The sequence below is a fragment of the Grammomys surdaster genome, unplaced genomic scaffold (genome assembly GCF_004785775.1).
Source record: "Grammomys surdaster isolate TR1022 unplaced genomic scaffold, NIH_TR_1.0 184, whole genome shotgun sequence".
Taxonomy (NCBI): Eukaryota; Metazoa; Chordata; class Mammalia; order Rodentia; family Muridae; genus Grammomys; species Grammomys surdaster.
In genome coordinates this window covers 1,556,276-1,568,216 of record NW_021604629.1, presented here as the reverse complement: position 1 = coordinate 1,568,216, position 11,941 = coordinate 1,556,276, and positions in this window count along the sequence as shown.

Here is an 11,941-nt window from a genome sequence, read left to right as displayed (position 1 = left end):
GTAGATGCTGATGTGGAAGTCAGGAAGTGCATGCTGGTAAGAGCCTGATATGGATGTCTCCTCAGAGGTCTTCAAGAGTCTGACATATTCAGAGGCAGATGCTCACAACTAGCCATTGAAGTGATCATGGGGTTCTCAATGGAGGAGTTAGAGTGAAGACTGAAGGAGCTGAAAGGATTTGTGGCCCCATGAGGAGAGCAACAATACCAACCAACCACAGCTCCCAGGGTCTAAACCACCAGCCTGGGAGCACTTATGGAGGGATCCAGGGCCTTAGCTGAATATATAAGAGTGGAGGGCCCTGCTGGGCACAGGTGGAAGATGAGATCCTTGACCTCATGAAGGCTGGACGCCCCAGGGGGTGGGAGTTTTGAGGGTGGGGAGGTGGGAGTGGGGGGGTAGATAGAGGTTACATCCACAAAGAAGAAGGAGGAGGTGTGAGGGGATTGGGGGTTCCTGGGTGGGTGGGGGATGGGGTAAGGGGACAACATATGAAATGTAAATAAAACATCCAATAAAAAAATTAAAAAAAAAATTCTAAAAAAAAAAAAAAAAAAAAGTTTGGCAGGTCAGTAAAGACAGACATATTGAATTCTGACCTTTGTATATGTACCGTGGCATGCAGGCACATCAGCTCACATGGGCACATGCACAACTGTGCTTACATATATCACAATACAGAAGTAGCAGTCAAAGCTTCTTTATCTAAGCTATATATTTAACAATTTGTGGAAATTATCTCTTTTAAAGATGGTTTCTTGTAATCCAGGTTGATTTTGAAATTCCTAGGTAACTAAGAAAGTCTTTGAATGTCTCATAGTCTCTAACCACCTCTCAAGTATTTAACTGACAAGTATCTAACACTCAGTATATGTGGTATTGGGAAATCTAGCAGAGGACTATAAGTATTCGAGGCAAGGATTGTATCAATTGGGTTATTTTCACGAGCTAGTATCTTAGATTAATAATTTGTTTATATACCTATGTACATCAGTGAAGGAGCCACTAGAGAATGAATACCTAAAATAGCAAGTAGAGTAGAAGGCAGATTACATTGACACATTACTCAGGAGCCACAGATACCAGTGCAGAACTAAGACTGACTTTTGCCACCATGCTATTGAAATCTAGGTCAGACCTGTTGATTCCCCCTGAAGCACAGTTCCTTTGATTTGAGGTCATACTAGGTAGAAAAGCGAGTGTTCTGCTCTGCAATCTTCTGACAGTTACTGTTGAGATGCATGAGGAAAGTGCACTCCGTGCTCTCATTTATAATTAATTTTGTATTTTATATCACATTTTCCAAGTATATTTTTTAAAATAAAATATGATTACATCACTTCCCTCTTTCTCTTCCCTCTGACCCCCTCAATGCCTTCAATGCAAGTTTTTTTCAAACTGACCACATTTCTGTTTTATTTTTGTTGTTATTTATATTTAAGCACATAAATCTGAAATATATTATACTGAGTTCACATAGCAATGCTTCTGTATGTACAATTTCAACTGACAACTTTGACTTGGATAATAAATTAGGGGTCTCAATCATTGGAAAGATTATTTTTTTTCTCTACAAGCAGCCTAATCATCAGGAGGCAAATTATACCTGATATTAAAAACAAAGCCAGATCTCAGATTACGCATCTTAGAGGAGAACTTTCTACTGTTCCTTTCCTAGATCAGCACAATTTCTAATTGCATTCTAAAATTTATCCTTACAAACACCTAAATGCCTAAATTTTTATTTCCATAATTCCTTTAGTTTGGATTATTTTTTATTGATTCAATTTCAACTTTTGGGTTTTGGGCCCACTTCCCTGTCAGGACTAGAATGTGGATTAGCAGAGAATACCTACTGCAGTTACCTACTGGGGTAAAACAAAGAACAAAGGAAGAGAGTATATGAGAGGAAGGTCTATGAGATCCAGAGAAGATGAGGGCTGGGTGGGGTAAGGAAGGCTGCAGCAGTTGTTCTATTGTAGAGCTATGGAGGAGGGAGACTCTGAAATTGGATTTGAGGAAGAACAGGGAATAGTGTAGGTCTTCAATTAGCTAACATGTTTCCCTGATCTGCTCACCTGCCATATTCCTAGACAATGCCTGCTGGTGTTTGACACTGGGGTAATAGAATGAGTTCAGGAAAATTGTGGATGTGGTCAGGAAGGAAAAGAAAACCTCAGCAGGTATTGTGCAATAAACCTGGGGAAGAGATTGGGGAACTGGATTTGAAGGAACAAAAAAAGAGGTGAAGACCTGCTCTTGGCCTACTTGTTTCCCTGGTAGAAAAGATGAAGTGTTACTATTTTGCATAAAATGTATTTATACAAAGACAATAGATATACAAATGCAGAAGGGTACATTAAAGCAGACATTATTTTAAATCTCAAAATTGGTCAGATTCAGGAAAAACATTTATAAGATTGTGACAATATTGATATTATTTGTAATATGTTAAGAAAATCCAGTTTTAGAAATATCAAAAATCAATTGTTTAAAAGATACAGAATAGTACACAGTATTTTTTAAGATTAAAATAATCAGGATACCTGAGTCCCTGTATTCACAGGGGTGAAATAAATCCAATTAATATCAATAAAATGTCATGTAGGGCCTCCTTTCGGTATTCCTTCGACAGACTGCTAAAAAAGGAAAGGTTAATAAATAAGGGAGACTTTGAGTGATCTCTTGAGTTGGCTGGATAAGATAACACTAAGTAATCTTGGTGTAGCTTTCCAACCCCTCACACATCTGCCTTCATCTCTTAGATTATATAAAGCGGGAGGTCGTTTTCTTAGGTTATGATCATGTTAGGTTGGGCAGTGACCCAGGACTTGGAGGTAGAGGCAAATAGATCTTTGTGAATTTGAGGCCAGTCTGGTTTATAGAATGAGTTTCAGGATGGCCAGAGCTACAAAGAAAAACCCTGTTTGTACAACAAAACGAAACAAAACAAAACAAACAAAACAAAGAAGAAACAAAAGCAAAAATTCAGATGGGAATATTATTTTCATTCAAAGGATTCGAGATGATTCTGTATTTTCAAATCTATAAAGCACATTCAAAGAACACAGAACTTATGTGTTGTTCAAAGCTGCAGAGATTGTTGGTCAATGTAAGAGATAAACACAGAGAAAATTTCTAAGTATTCCTATTTTAGCTAAACTAGTGTTTTTATGATAATGTTCTTGATAGTGAGATTAAGAAGGCTTGTATATAATATTGTCTATACAGCTGTAAATTTCCATAGTATACTGTATGTTTGCTACACAGTGATCACAGTCCATGTCAAACAGCAAGAAGCACTTAGCTGACCCAAATATCACTACAGAACAGAACTGAGCCATATAGCCAGTCACAGGGATGAATGTTTCCTTCCTGGAAAAGACTCCCAGCATGATCTGGTAAACTGAGCTGTAATAACCTAATGTTTAGAAAGGTCAAGTGACTGAGGAAATGGTATATGAGAGTGTAAAGCTTGGGGCTGCTTCTGATTAGCATGGTTATGCTCACCTTGACAATTAAGGTGAAAGAGTAGATTACTAGAAACAGCAAATGGCATGTACTGCAGCATCCTCTATTAACCCCCTCTCAATGAACTCTATTATGTATTTTGAGGTTCTATTTATGTCAAGAATACTTGCTAAATATCATAACATTGTTGAAAGTGCCAGAAGCAAACAAGGGCATAAAGCAGTGGAAAGACTTTTATCTCAAAGTTGAAATCAGTCTGTAAACAATGTGCTTTTTATGCATCTTTAAATCATACCATCTTTACTGTTAAATTTAATTTTAAAGTTTTAGTTATTGAGAAATTTACATATAACAGTAGGAGACAATTTATTACAGAGATCCTATGTGTACTGTCTGTTACATTTCTCCACCTCTTAGTACAATGTCACAGCCAGTATAGGTACAGAAAATAGAGGTACAGTCAAGCCACAGGTTGTGTCTATCAACATTAAGATTGCTCAGGCTGCAGGTTAAAACCACAGAAATCTTTCTTTCTTATCAATTGTCTCCTTCATCTATCTCTTACAACAGATAATTTCCTCCTCATCTTTTAGTTCTGCCATTTCAGAGGCTTTGTACCACTCTTTTATGTATGTACATAGTAATCTTCTATATTCTGTGCTCTGCACTGTCAAATATTCATGTGACAATTCTTATATTCTTCAATTAATGTTTATAGTGCCATTGGTTTCAGTTTTACTTCTGACTTTATAATTATTCTTTTGATTTATCCTGTGACAGTATTGGAATGATCCATTTGTTTTTCAAAATCTAATCATATTGAGACTTTTCTCAACCCCTCATATTGACCTAGGAAGTAAAAAGATACTAAAATGAAGAGGTTCAACTTTAGGAAAAGTTACTTTGGAGAGAAAATCCATTGTGTGACAAGACTTTTTACTAGTACTGAAAAGATTAGAGCTTTTGAGATTGCTTAGTAGGAGAAAGTGCTTGTAACTAAAATCTATGGACTTGATTTTTCCTTCCCCTAACCTACAACAAAGCTTGCTGTGATAGTGTGCACACATATTCCCAGTGGTTCTATAATGAGATGAGAGCACAGGTAGGATAATCTTCTGAAAGTATGATGACATTATGTGGAATATAAAGTGGAAAAGAAATAAGTAGAGTCTCAAGTTTATAGGACAGACTCCTAGAATAGTGCCCTTTGACATCTGTATCTGTCCTACACTACATCTCTACACACACACACACACACACACACACACACACACACACACTTCAAACCAAAGAACAGAACAACAATAGAGTAACAATGGAAAGGAAAATGTTATATCCTCATTATGTTTTAGTGGTTATTGTCACCAAACCATCTTTCAGAGAAACTTTCTCCCTAACAGAAATTATCTGTTGTCAGAGATAGATAGAGGAGACAATTGATAAGGAAGAAAGATTTCTGGGGTTTTAACCTGCAGCCTGAGCAATCTTAATGTTGATAGACATGACCCGTGGCTTGACTGGATGAGTTTTTTGTCTTTGGCCAGCTCTTGTATGCTTCTGTCTTTAATTTCAAAAATTTAATCTATGGCCTGCTCTGTGTTTCTCTAGTCAAATGTTGCAGTTCTCCTAATCAGTAACTATAAGGACTGGAGGTTCATCTCAGTGATGGCCTTTGTTGTTTTCTCTTAATTTGCAATAGAATGATATTAACTGTATGGTGCTTCCTGCCTATTGTTTTACTGGACATTTTATTTTTCACTGATGTTGGGATGTTTCCTTACATTGTTTTTTTCACTGCTTGCTCATCATCTCACTGTAGTTGTTTTCCTTTCTGTACCAACAGTTGCTGTGGTGAAATACTGACTGAAACCAAATTGAAGTGGAAAAGTTTTATCTGGCTTATACTTCAATGTCACTTTCCATCTTTGAGGTAGAAACTCAAAGATGGAAACTGGAGTCAGGAGCTGCTTCAGTTTAAATAAACAGTGTTTATTGGCTTACTCTCTGTGGCTTGTTTAGTTGCTTTCTTATAACATGTAAGACCATCTGGACAGAAGTGACAGTATACACAATGAGCTGGGCCTTCCCTCATTTATCATTAAGCTGCAATGCTTTACAGAGGTATTCACAGGCCAGTCTGATGGAGGCATTTTCTCAAAAGCAAAGCCCTCTTCCCAGATAGCTATAGCAGGTTTTAAGTTGACAAAATTTCTAACCAACATATCATGTCACACAGCTGCAGGATGATAGCGGAGCACATTTCCTCAATTTATTTGCTGGCCCAAAGTAGAAAGTAGGATAGTGTGAGTCAGCTCCTCACCACATACAGCCACTGAAAATGGATGAGTGGGAGGGTGTTACTTCTTCATTTGTGTTTGCTTAAATTATGGCAAATGTTGTCCCAGGAACTTCTGTTGGGCTACAGCCACAGTTTCACTATTTCTATCTAATGGCTTTGGCATCTGTGTCTTCCTGGGGTTTGGAAGCTCTGTTATCCCACTAGTTCTGAGGTACCCAAGCACTTCCTCTCCTTTTCTTTGTAAATGTCCCATAATTCTTTTTTGAAATAATGTGTAGCAAAACTCTCATTAATTTAAAATTCTCATTAATTTAAAAGGCTGGTAGCCAAATAAAATCAAGCATGATAGTTTAGAAGTAGAGGCCATCATATTTATAATTGAAAGAGCTTACTAAGAACTGTCACCTCACAGCTGATTCTAGATCCTGTCTAGCTGACAATTTGAACTACTCTGATGGGATTTCAGCAATTTCTAAGACATAGTAAGAAATGCAGATCTTTGAAAATTTTGAGAAAGAAACTAATTTCTTTAGATTTATATAGCTATGACTGATGCATGAAGAGTAAATTAGAAGAGAGTAAGGGCAGAAGAAAAACTTTTTTAGGGTTATCTAGGCTTGCCAATATAAAAAGAATACACACACAGATTAACACGTATAAGCATATTCATATATGAAGACATTTAGAAACATAATACAAAAGAGTTTTGAAATAATTGGGCTTTGAGCTATAGAAACAAAAAGCACATGATATTGGCATATAAACACACATATTAACTGATAGAATCGAGTTGAAGAGCCAGACATGAGTTCACACACCAGTGAACACATGGTTTTTGATGAAGAAGTTAGAAATACTCGGAAAAATGCATCTTCAGCAAATGGTGCTGATGATACTGGATGTCTGCATGTAGAGGAATAAAAACAGATTCATAGTTGTAACACTTCACAAAACAAATCTCTAAGTAATTCAAAGATTTCAATATAGAATCAGACACACTGAATCTGATACAAGAGAAAGTAGGGGACAGCCTAGAATTCATTGATATGGAAGACAACTTACTGAATAGAATACTGGTGGTGCCTGCACAAAGATCAACAATTAATGAATGGGACCTCAGAAAACTTGAAAGTTTCTGTAAGGCAAAGGACACCATCAATCAGACAACAATGCAGTCTATGGAGTTAGAAAATACTTTTTTTTAAATCAACCTCATATGTAATAAAGGTTTAGCATAAAAGAATATGTAACAAACTCTGGAAACTAGAGATCAACAAAATCAAATAGTTCAACTTAAAATGTGATGTAGATCTAAACAGAAAATTCTCAATAGAGAAATTCTAACTGGCTAATAAACACTTAAATAAATGTTCAACATTTTTAGCTATCAGAGAAATGCAAAGAAAAACTACTTTGAGATTCACTTTATACCTGTCAGAATGATTAAGATCAATTATACAAGTGTTAACTCATGCTGCCAGTGATATGGAACATGGGGAATACTCCTCCATTGTTAATGGGAGTACAAATTTGTACAACCACCATGGAAATTAATATGGCAGCTCTTGAGACAGTTTGGAACAGATCTACCTAGATGTGAATTTCCCTTTTCCTTGGGGGTCTTTGACCACTGCCTACAAAGGCTCAGACAAGAGAAGTGGCAAGCAGGGTTCTGACAGCTGTATGATGCTAAGACTTCTGGAGAGAGCTTCAGTGAGACAGGTCTTATGTGTATCAGTGAAAAGAGCTAATTGGTCACAACACAATACCTAATTATCGTACAAACAGATGAAATAATGAGATTTATGGTGAATCATGAGACATTTGCAAGAAGCTCTGTGCAGGATCATCCTCCAAATAATGACAGGTATCTGTATTCAGAGACATTCTCCAAAGTAGGGCAGAAAAAAGGAAGTCCAACTGAGAAAACTAGTCCTCAATATTTCTTTGAGCTTGGAGTGCTATCTAGATCTTAATATCAGATTTGAAAATGTTCAGTAACACAGCTTTATATAAGAAGCACTAGAATTAGAATATGAACCCCAGGAAGATTGAATTCTCTTTACTCTGTATATTTACTTTCTACAGTACCCTGTACACTATATGTTAAGACTGACAATAAAGTGAAGAGCATGTGTTCATTTGGGAGATGTAACAGGTCAGCTATTTGTTACCAATAAGAGATCTTTGTTTATGGATATGGGTCATCCAAAATATCAGTTACCTGAACACATTAGAACAATTTTTATGGCAAGAAGTAATATTTCTTTCAAGAATATGGAGATATAAGAACTCATACTAAAATTATAAATGGGAAGACCACTGAGAAACATATTAAATACTTTAAACACTTAGTAATTATACAATGCTTTTTTATCAGTACATTGTACTATCAGTGTAATCCCTAGCCACTTTGTGAATACTATTTCTTATAATATTAGAATGTGCTTATTCACTCACTCACCAAATCCTTTCCTTTTTTTTCATTTTTCTTTTCTTTTTTTTTTTTAATAATTTACTTTTTCTCAAATCGTAATTCCTTCACACAGGGGTTATAAAAACAGAAAGGCAGGATGTGGGGAAGGGAATGACACTGGAGTGTGGGTGTTCAGGGGGAATACAGATATCTTCAGAACCAGGTATCGGCTGGGTGAAGGTTCAGGGGACAAGTCACTATGACTCTGCCTATGACTCGCTTGTCCTTATCTAAGTTGGTATTGTCTGCCAAGGCTACCTATTTACAAGGTCTGTGACTATTGAGGCTTGTAAATTTCCACAAATTCTGCCTGTTTACATTAGCTTATAGCCATCTGTTTCAATGTTTTTCCACTGAGACCCAAGACTTGGTGTTACTATACATGTATGACAGGCCTATTGCTGATTTTAGGCCTATGGCTGATTTTAGGCCTTCAGTGTGTAAGCAAGGCTGCCCCTGACATCTCCTCCCTTCTCTAAGTATAGAAGGGTTGTGGCAATTCTAATCTTGTGAAGGCTGGTATAGAGGCCTGACCTCCAGTATTTGAAGGGGACCTTGTAATGGCTCCGGTCCCCCTGTCATTGTCCAGTGAGGCATGAGGGCCATACCCATCCCGATGTCTTTTTCCTGGAGAGGGGATACTTTTGACATCAACCCCTATGCAGTCAGGCTTGTCCTTCAGGGAACCCAGAGAGATATTTTTATCTTTTATTTATATTCCCTTGCAGTGCTCAGCCTTGCAGCCTAAGCAAGAATTCAGATCGCCTGTCAGAGAGGGTTCTGGGTGGCCCCTCTCTGCTTGGCCTAGGGACAGAAGTTCCTCCTTTTAGGTTGGGTGGAGATGGGTTTTGGAAACACCTTGTATAAAGTAATAACCTCATCTTGAGTCTAGTGGTCCTCCATAGCTAACTTATGATAATGTATCTGAATAGGTTTTGCTACCAAATTATTTATCTGTTGTATCACAGAGTTAGTCCGCCTATTTGATGCCCAGGGACCAGCAGAAATAAGCAAAAAGAACCCAAATAATGGTCCCAAGATGGGAGGAAATAGGGTTGACAACCTTGGAGAGGCTGAAAATCAATTATTGTACCAGCATTCATCTGTCTTTTTCTCTCTGATTTTTCTCAGGGCCTTCAGTGACCTATTTCATGCTCTCTTTAACCATACTTGTCTTGTCTATGTATAGGCAACATCTTCTTTAAGGGTTGTACACAGTCAAGAGCTGTACACAGCCTTTTCTATTGTAATAGAGTAAATTAAGTGCAATAAGGATCTTTGCAATTTTAGGAGGTCTCTTCAGACAGTGAAACGAGGGATTTCTTCAGATTAGTGATGTCAATCTCTAGCTGTTTGATGTTCTTGTCAGTGGCCCTTCAAAGGTCTGAGTAGTATAAATTCAGAGGCCAGCATCTGGATTAGAACTTCTAACAGCAGACATCATGGGTGATTCATTTTTACCTGGGATGCTGCCTAAGTTAAAGCTCCTGGGAGTCCCTCTTTCTCTCGGTTTTCTGAGGTTGGGTACAGAGCTGCCGCCTGGGACCTGCTCTATGCTCGGGCCCAGACTGGAAGACCAAATCCTTTCCTAACATGAAGATGTTTTCTAGCTGGAGTACAATGGAAGGAAATAATGTGATAGCCCACAGGGACCAAGGGATGAATATTCAACCTCAAATATTATTTTTATTCATGCTCACTCAGCTAGAAGCAGTCTGACTCTTATATGTTTAGATTTCCAGCCCTATATTCTGTTTTTCTATGGTGTCCAGAGCCTGTGATGTTAGAAGATTTTACCAGTAAACAGTCTACGCTTGTCATGAAATCATCAACTTATGTTGAGAGACACTCCCGTCTCCCAAATAAAAACCTTGGGAATGGAAAATTTTTTGCTTCCCAGAGAAGCAGATTGGGCTCTTCAGAGGGAGCTACCAACAATGGATGTTAATTATTCATGGCTCTGACAACAGGAGGGTAAGCTTGGAACTGAGTCAGTTTCTGGAATTACTACTAGGCCTCACCAAATGTAGTGAAACTAATATAACATCCAATCAAAAGCTGATCCATATAACTTCCCCTGAACCCACCAATGAGGTTTTAGATTACCTAACCCTAGCTAAAAATTTTCTAGTTTTTTATAAAAAAAAAAAAAACCTGTGCACCTTTGACTGGGGTCATTATTTTGATAAACGGTTGACCTCTTCATGTTGGCAATTTCTGCAGAATAAATGCTCTTTGCCACTGCATACCATTTGATTCTGGGGTCCTCATTCAGTGATTTTTGGACTCTAATATTTGGGGGCTCATCGAGAGGGATTTCTGAAGACACACAACATGATATTAGAGCATTTTTAGGGGTGCAATTGGCTCTACACCTATCAGAGCTGAGGCCTTCTGTATTTTTGTCTCTTGCCTTGTCTTGTTCTGAGTCTGTTCTGTTCAGTGTAGTGTGAGCTTTTTGTTTCTCCTTCTCTGTTTCTTTGGCTGATACAACTTGGAGGCTACCAGAGTTAGGGCAGATGTGTCACAGACTTTCCCCTGGTGGATTGATCCCAGGGACACTTCTAAACTCCCTATAGTAGAGATAAAAAGCTCCCATTTGTATGATTTGCACCAGATTTTGGTAGAGTATGACAGGATGGACTATTGTAGTAGGCCATGCCTGAGGGCAGAAGAAGGCACCATTCCTCGAGCCTTCCCAGTGGCAGTGAAAGCCAGAGAATTCTGGCCAAACCCAGGGTTTGGTGGAGGCTAGTAGATTTTTCCTGATAAATCAGACCTATTGCACAAGAGAGGCTTCCATCAGCTTTATTTGGTTTCCTTTTCAACCTCCTATAGGCTTATTGTGTGTTTTATGTGGTTGTAGATTTTGTTCTGCCCTACAACCTTGAGGGACACCATGCTGCAGTCAGCCATCTCCACTCCACTGGATCTAGTTCAATTACACTTGAAGTTATTCAGAAGCCTGCAAGAGAATCAAGGCTTAACTCTACCTAGTTGGGTAAACTAACTTCTTTTGCAGGAACAAATAGCCAGGAGGTCTATCAACTCTTTGAATTTTATCTTAACTCCTGCACTGTGGAACATCAGGGTCCCTGTGATGAGGCACCTTGGTCTGGAGTAAAGGGGTTAAAACTTTATCTGCTGATTATTTACCCCTTTAACTTAACTTTAATTCATTTCAATGATTTTTTAAAAGGAAAAAAAAAGAAAGTGATTTGGGACAACAAAAACTGATAAAGTGAAACTGCCCTTGGAGTTCTGCCGTCTGCCTGGATCAAGGTGGGAGCAAGCCGGAGGCTCTGTGCAGGCTGCTCTTAAAAGGTCCATTAGCTTCTCAGATGCTTTAATAAGAAAGCAGCATGACCAATTTTGCTACAAAACGTCTATGCCCATGGGAATTGGATTCAACACATGGCAACACATAGCTTAAAATTATAGCTAAAAAAATAAAGAAAAATTTGTCTGTTTTAAATGTATACATGTATGTGGCTACTGCATGTTATTTCCGATCAATCTCAAATATATAAGGTTACTGCATTTTGCATGTCTTAGTTATAAAACATTGATTTATAATTTATGATATATGGTTAATTATAGTATTATTAATAAAAAGTTGGTTTAAAACAACTCAGGTTAAAACCATTCTGGACCAGAACATATGGCTGGCTATGAGCCAATCAGGGTCTCAAGAG